Below are 7,711 nucleotides of genomic sequence, written 5' to 3'. Positions count from 1 at the left end.
CCAAATGGGACCAGCAGTTAGCATAATGGCTGTGTCGCTGAACTCCCACGTAGTCAACCACGGTTCAAGTCCCGGGCCTGGTGGCTTAAACTCACGCCAGGCACATGTGCGTGCATGCCCAAGATCCCAAAAGGAGAATGGAAGAGAAGGGACTGCAGCGTGGCCATCCCCCCTGGGGGGTGATTTCTTGCTTTCTGTCTCTCTGTCTCTGTCTGGTGAGCACACGCGCCCTATAGCAATAACCTCTCGAAAAAAAAAGGGAAAAAAACTTTATTAAAAGAATAATATGTGAATAATATGTGGAGGAGGCTGTCTGGCTCCCACTCTCATAGTCATTGCAGTACACTGAACTCCATAGAGACAGCGCCAGGGCAAGTGAGAGCCAGATGCGCACTGGGCAACTCTGTGCCTCTCAGAGGAAAGATAACTAAACATGGGCCAAGGAGATCCTAAGAGGCTGAGAGGCAAAATGTCATCGTATGCATTCCTCATGCAAACTTGCCAAGAGGAGCACAAGAAGAAGCACCCAGATGCTTCAGTCAACTTCTCAGAGTTTTCTAAGAAGTACCCAGAGAGGTGGAAAATCATGTCTGCTAGGAGAAAGGAAAGCTTGAAGATATGATAAAGGCAAACAAGGCCTGTTATGAAAGAGAAATGAAAACCTATATCCCTAAAGGGGAAACAAAAAAGAAGTTCAAGGATCGCAATGCACCCAAGAAGCCTCCTTTGGCCTTTTTCTTGTTCTGTTCTGAATATCGCCTAAAAATCAAAGGAGAACATCCTGGACTATCCAATGGTGATGACGCAAAGAAATTGGGAGAGCTGTGGAATAACAATGCTGCAGATGATAAACAGCCTTATAAAAAGAATACTGCTAAGCTGAAGGAAAAATAAAAAAAAGGATATTGCTGCATACTGAGCTAATGGAAAGCCTGGTGCAGCCAAAAGGGGAGCCTGTCAAGGCTGAAAATATCAAGAAAAGAAAACGAGGAAGATAAAGAAGATGAAGAAAAAGAGGAAGATGAAGAGTACGAAGATGAAGAAGATGATAATGAATAAGTTGGTTCTAGCACAGCTTTTTTCCCCTTGTCTATAAAGCATATAACCCCCCTGTACACAACTCACTCCTTTTAAAGAAAAAAAATGAAATGTAAGGCTATGTAAGATTTGTTTTTAAACTGTACAGTGTTGTTTCTTGTATAGTTAACCCACTACCAAATGTGTCTTTAGATAGCCCTGTCCTGGTGGTATTTTCAGTAGCCACTAACCTTGCCCGGTATAGGATGGGTATTGTAAATTGGCATGGAAATTTAAAGCAGGTTCTTGTTGGTGCACAGCACAAATTAGTTATATATGGGGATGGTAGTTTTTTCATCTTCAGCTGACTCTGATACAACTTATACAAAATAATTGTTCTGCTAACACCACCACACTGTAATTACAGGAAAAAAAAAAGTTGCAGCTGTTTTGTTGACATCCTGAATGCTCCTAAGTAAATACTTTTTTTTTGGAGAGGTTTTTGCTATAGGGCACGTGCACTCGCCAGACAGAGACAGACAGAGAGATAGAAAGCGAGAAATCACCCCCCAGAGGGGATGGCCATGCTGCAATCCCTTCTCCTCCATTCTCCTCTCGAGATCTTGGGCACGCACGCATACGCACCCGGCGTGAGTTTAAGCCACCAGGTCCGGGACTCGAACCGCGGTTGGCTACATGAGAGTCCAGCGACATAGCCATTACGCTAACTGCTGGTCCCAGTAAATACATTTTTTATTAGGAAAAAAAAAGAATAATATGTCATGATATGTCATGATTAAATAGACATTACCCACAGTATAGAGATGGTTCAAAATTATCATAGGAATACTGTTCTTATAATTCTCTAGATTAACAGATTTAAAAAGATAAAAACAAAGACAAAAAGCATTGAAAAAATTAGAAATTTGAGGAAGTTTGAAAACACTTGCTACTTTCATAAGAAAGCAGCATGGCAAGGCCAGCAGATGGCATGGTGGTTAAAGTCACTGTATTTCCCCATGGCTGACCATGGTTCAAGTCCCAGACCTGGTGGCTTAAATATCATGCCAGGTAGGTGTGTATACCCAAAATCCAGAGAGGAGAATGAAGGAGAAGGGATTGTGGTGTGGCCATTCCCCTTGAGGGAGATTTTTCCTTTCCCTCTCTGTGTCTCTCTCCAGCAAATGCATATGCGCTATGGCAAAGTCTGGTATTTCATAATAAAACATAATGATCTTAAATGTGTAAATAGTTATAAAGAATTATTTTATTATTTAACTTTATTTATTTATTCACTTATTATTTTAATTTGAGAGGGTCAAAGTAAGAGAGAGAGAGAAAGACAACAAATGAGAGGGAGAAAGGGAAAATGAGAAAGCAACCTGCCAGGTCCAGAACTGGAACCATGGTCAGCCCCATGGGAGTCCGGCACCCTTCACCCCACCCCATCTGCCAGATCCAAATGTGTAAACTTAATAAAAAAGCTTCAAAATACATTAAGTAAAATCTGATTAAACCAAAAAAAAAAAAAAAGAAAGAAAAAAAAGAAAAAATTTAAATAATAGTAGTAGATTTAATATTACTCTTTCATAGTTAACAGAAGTATACAGAAAACCAGTAAAGATATAGAAGACTTGAAATACTCTTATCATTTAACTTGGCCTAAATGGCACCTGCACAACTTTGAACTTAATAACGGTGTAATACAGGGACCAGCAGATGGCATAATGGTTACAATGCTAGACTACCATAGTTGATCATGGTTCAAGTCCTGAACCTGGTGCCATAAAACTAACACCAGGCACATGTGCGTGTGTGCCCCAAGTACCAAAAAAGCATAGAGGGGAGGGGATTGTGGCATGGTCATCCTCCCTGGGAAGGGGGTGATTTCTCCTTTCTGTATCTTGGGTGAGCACATGTGCCCCATAGCAAAAATCTCCCTCTCAAAAAAACAAAAAATGGTGGAATACATACTGTACTGAAGTGCATATGGAATATACCGAAATAGGCTGTATTATAGGACATAAAATAAATTCCAATATATTTTTAAAGAATTCCTTGTTTTATTTTATTTATTACTATTGTTATTATTATTCGTTTATTATTATTATTTAATTTGCTATGAGCACATATGCTCACCAGAGAGGGACAAACAGAGAGAGAGAAAGAAAGTGAGAAAGCAAGGCACCAGGTCTGGGACTCAAACCATAACTGGCCATGTAGGAGTATAGTGCCTTAACCACCATGGCACCACCTGGCCCCAGTTTCAATATATTTAAAAGATTGACAATAGGGTTTATTTCCTGTGTATAAGACAATTGAATTAGAAGATATCAAAAAGTCTTCACATTTTTGGAAATTAAATAATATACTTCTAAGTAACCTGAGTTAAGAAAATTACTAGATAAATAATATTTTGAATTTTTATATGGTAAATTATAATAAACACACAACATATCAAAACTTGTGGAATATAGTTAAGTCAGATATATAGGAAAGTTGTATAGTTTTAAATAATAGAAAAGGAAAAAGGTGTAAAAATGATTGTTTCCACCTTAAGAACTATAAAAAGAAAAGGAAATAAAACAAAAAAAGAAAAGAAATACTATAAATAAAAGAAATCAATAAAACAGAAAATGAACAAATATTACAGAAAATTAATAAAAACATAGTTGGTTCCTTGGAAAGAAATATGAAACTTATTAAAATTTAGAGAGAGAAAATATGAATGAACAATGTCAGGAATGAATAAGTAGGGATTCAGAGGGTTACTTCAAATATTAATAATAAAGGGATATTATGAACAACATAGGCCAAATAATGGGACAACTTAGGTAAAATAAGTTATTTGAAAATGTAAAAGAAATGCATGATAACAGAAAATGTTAATAGCTCACGGAAGTAAACTTATGTATGGAATAAAATACAAAAAAATCTGAATTTATTATATGTTTTAAGAATTATTCATTTAATTTTATCTTTTTCTTTTAATTTGCAACAGGACACGTACACTCAAGAGAGAGAGAAAGAGAGAGACAGAGACAGAAACAGACAGAGGGAAAGTGAGAAAGCAAGCCAACAAATCTAGGACTCAAACCAGTCAGTCACATGGGAAGCCAACACCTTAACTACCAGGCCATCCACTGGCCCCCTGAATTTATTATCTTAAGCATATTCCCTCAAAGGAAACTTTAAGCCCAGAAGTCTTTACTCATTAATTCTATCAAAATATTCATGAAATATATAATACCATTCTGATACCAATTATTTTCTAGAATAAAACTTCTTGGCTGGTTTTATAAGGTCACCATTATACTGATACCAAAAATAGACAAAAAAAAAAAAAGATTGCAAATAAAGACAACTACATTTATTTGAAATAGTATCCCTCATGAATACAGACATAAAAATTCTAAGAAGTATATTAATAAATTGATTTTAGATAGTAAAGACCTGTGGTCAGATGGTAATTAGGATACTCCCATGGAATAATGTGTTTTAAGTATGAAAGGAGTTATTTCCAAAAGACAATATACCTCTTCATTTATTTTTAGGATTTCTTTAATTTTTCTTGGCATTTCAATCTACAGGGTTTTTTTTTTCACTCATTTTGGGAAATTTATAACTTAGGTTTTGATGTTTTTATTTTACATACTAGAAGCAAACAATTGAAACATTCAATTTTTTAAAACACTATTTACCTATTTACCATGTCAGTAAAAATGGCAGAGAAAGGGCTTCTAAAAGTTAACTCCTTGACAAAAATAAAATAAAACAAAACTGGGGAAAAATCAGAATCAATATTTTCAGGACTTCTGAGTCCTCTCTAAGAGGAGTCATTTTATAATCTGTCTGATTTCCTGGAAGACCCTACTCAAAAAGCTTGTCTTTGGGGCTAGTAGGTGTCATGGTAGTTAAGGATGATGGACTCCCACATGGCCAAATGCGGTTCGAGTCCCAAACCTGGTGGCTTGCTCTCTCGCTTTCTCACTTTGTCCCTCACTGGTCAAATTAAAAAAAAAAAAAAAAAAAGTAAATAAATAAAGTTAAATGAAACAATTCTTTTTTTTTCTTTCAAGTTCTTTTATAGATTCAATCACGTTATTTAGCTTACAAGGTGAATATTGCAACATGTGTACATTTCTCCCTTGTCCAGTCGATAATACCATAAAATTATCTTCAACAAATATCATATTTCTTTGTCCCATTAATGCTATGCCTCTCTATTTTTCTTCTAAATGTCCTTCCTCAGACTCTACTCTTTCATCCACACTATATCTGGTATTCACAATCATTTACTGTGTTTCTATATCCTTTAGTCAACCAGTTTCAGTTACAGAGGGCGGACACTTGGTATATATTAAGTGGGGACATACAACGTCTCTCCTTCATAGCCTGGCTTGCTTCACTCAGCAGTAAATGTTCCATATTCATCGGCTTTCTGTCAAAAGCCAGGGTCTTGTTTTTTTTCAGGGCTGAACAATATTCCATAGAGTATATGTGCCACAGATTTTCAATCCATTCATCTGTTCTTGGGCATTTGGGTTGGTTCCACGTCTTAGCAATTGTGAATAATGCCGCAGTAAACAGTGATGTGCAAGCACTTTTCTCATTAGGAATTTTTCTGTCCTTTGGGTAGATACCAAGGAGTGGTGTTGCTGAATCATATGATAGTTCTATGTGTAGATTTTTGAGGAATCTCCAAACTGGTCTCCACAGTGGCTGGACGAATTTACATCCCCACCAGCAGTGTAAGAGACTTCCCCTTTCACCACACCCCTGCCAGCACTTACCATTTTTTGTTTTTTTAATCTTAGTCATTCTGATTGGGGGTAGGTGGTATCTCATTATTGTTTTGATCTGCGTTTCCCTTAAAATGAGGGATGTTGAGCATTTTTTCATATGCTTTTTGGCTATTCAAATGTCATCCTTAGAGAGTGGTTTTTTCAACTCATTCTCCCATCTTTTAATAGGATTGATCATCTTTTTCTGGAACAGCTGCTTGAGTTCCTTGTGAATTCTGCTTATCAGTCCCTTATTTGATGCCCAGTTTACAAAAATTGATTCACACTAATCACTGTGTCTTTTGCCATGCAGAAACTTCTTAGTCTGATGTAACCCCACTTGTCTATTTTGGGAATTATAGACTGTGCTTTGGGGGTCTTATTTAAAAAGTCTTTGCCTATCCCAATGTCTCCCAAAGTTTCCCCAGTGTTTTCCAGGAGCAGTTTTATAGCTTGAGGTCTTAGGTTTAGATATTTGATCCACCATGAGTTGACTTTTGTCGACGGTGAGAGGTAGGTGTTCACATTCATCTTTCTGCAAGTGGAAATCTAGTTTTTCCAGCATCATTTGCTGAAGAGGCTTTCCTTTTCCACTGGTTTGACTGGTACCCCTTGCTAAAAATCAGTTGACTGTATGTTTGGGAATTTACTTCTGGGGGTTCTATCCTATTCCATTGGTCCACCAGTTCATTTCTGTGACAGTACCATGCTATTTTAATTACTACAGCTTTGTAGTATATTTTTGGGTCAGGGAGTGAGATGCCACCCACTCCACTCTTCCTGTGCAGGATTGCTTTGGCAATACGGGGTCTTTTATGATTCCAGACAAATGTTTTGATTGTCTTTTCTAGATCTGTGAAGAATGTAGCTGGTACTTTGACTGGAATTGCATTAAATATGTAGATTAATTTGGGTAGAATTGCCATTTTGATTATATTAATTCTTCCAATCCAGGAACATGGTTTGTCCTTCCACTTTTTTGTGTCATTTTCAGTTTCTTTTTTTATCTTCTCGTAGTTTTCCTTGTGGAGGTCTTTAACTTCTTTGGTTAGACTTATTCCTAAGTATCTTATCCTTTTTCTGTTTATGGTAAATGGAATTACTGTTTTCAGTTCTATCTCAGTCTGCCTATTGTTCGTATATAGAAATGCTATTGATTTCAATATGTTGATTTTGTATCCTGTAACTTTACTGTATTCATGTATTACTTCCAGGTATTTTTTCATGGAAACTACTGGGTCTCCTATGTATATTATTATGTCATCTGCAAAGAGAGAATTTCACCTCTTCTTTTCCTATTTGAATCCATTTTATTTTTTCCTCTTTTCTAATTGTGTTGGCAAGGACTTCCAGTACTATATTGAAAAGGAGTGGAGAAAGTGGGCATTTTTGTCTTGTACCTGTTTTTAGCGGAAGTGTTTTCAGCTTTTCTCCATTGAGGATGATGTTTGCTATGGGTTTTTCATAGATAGCTTTTATTGTGTTGAGAAATGACCCTTCTATGCTGATATTGCTGAGTCTTCTGTTGAGAAATTACCCTTCTATGCCGATAGTGCTGAGAGTCTTGATCATGAAGGGATGTTGTATCTTATCAAATGCTTTTTCTGCATCAACTGATATGATCATACGGTTTTTATTTTTTTTCTTGTTAATGTGGTGGATGACATTTATGGTTTTGCATATGTTGAACCAACCTTGCATTCCTGGAATCAAGCGTACCTGATCATGATGTATAATCTTTTTTGTAAGTTGTTGGATACTATTTACTAGTTTCTTGTTGAGAATCTTTGTGTCTATATTCATTAGAGATATTGGTCTATAGTTTTTCCCTCCTTGTCCTGTCCTTATCTGTTTTAAGGATAAGGGTGATAGAGGTTTCATAGAATGAATTAGGGAGAGATTCACCCTTT

General features: G+C 36.5%; 1 long non-coding RNA gene and 1 pseudogene across 2 annotated transcripts in view; one reads left to right on the top strand and one right to left on the bottom strand.

Moving 5' to 3' along the window:
* The window catches only part of LOC106734755 (uncharacterized), a 95,409-nt gene that overhangs the window by 64,570 nt on the left and 23,128 nt on the right, over nt 1-7,711 (bottom strand). The gene's annotated exons all lie outside the window — the stretch shown is intronic.
* Nucleotides 434-1,059, top strand: LOC106734754 (high mobility group protein B1 pseudogene; annotated as a pseudogene).

Source organism: Tupaia chinensis, unplaced genomic scaffold (genome assembly GCF_000334495.1).
Source record: "Tupaia chinensis unplaced genomic scaffold, TupChi_1.0 Scaffold000212_1, whole genome shotgun sequence".
NCBI lineage: Eukaryota > Metazoa > Chordata > Mammalia > Scandentia > Tupaiidae > Tupaia > Tupaia belangeri.
This window is presented reverse-complemented; position numbering and strand designations above follow the sequence as displayed.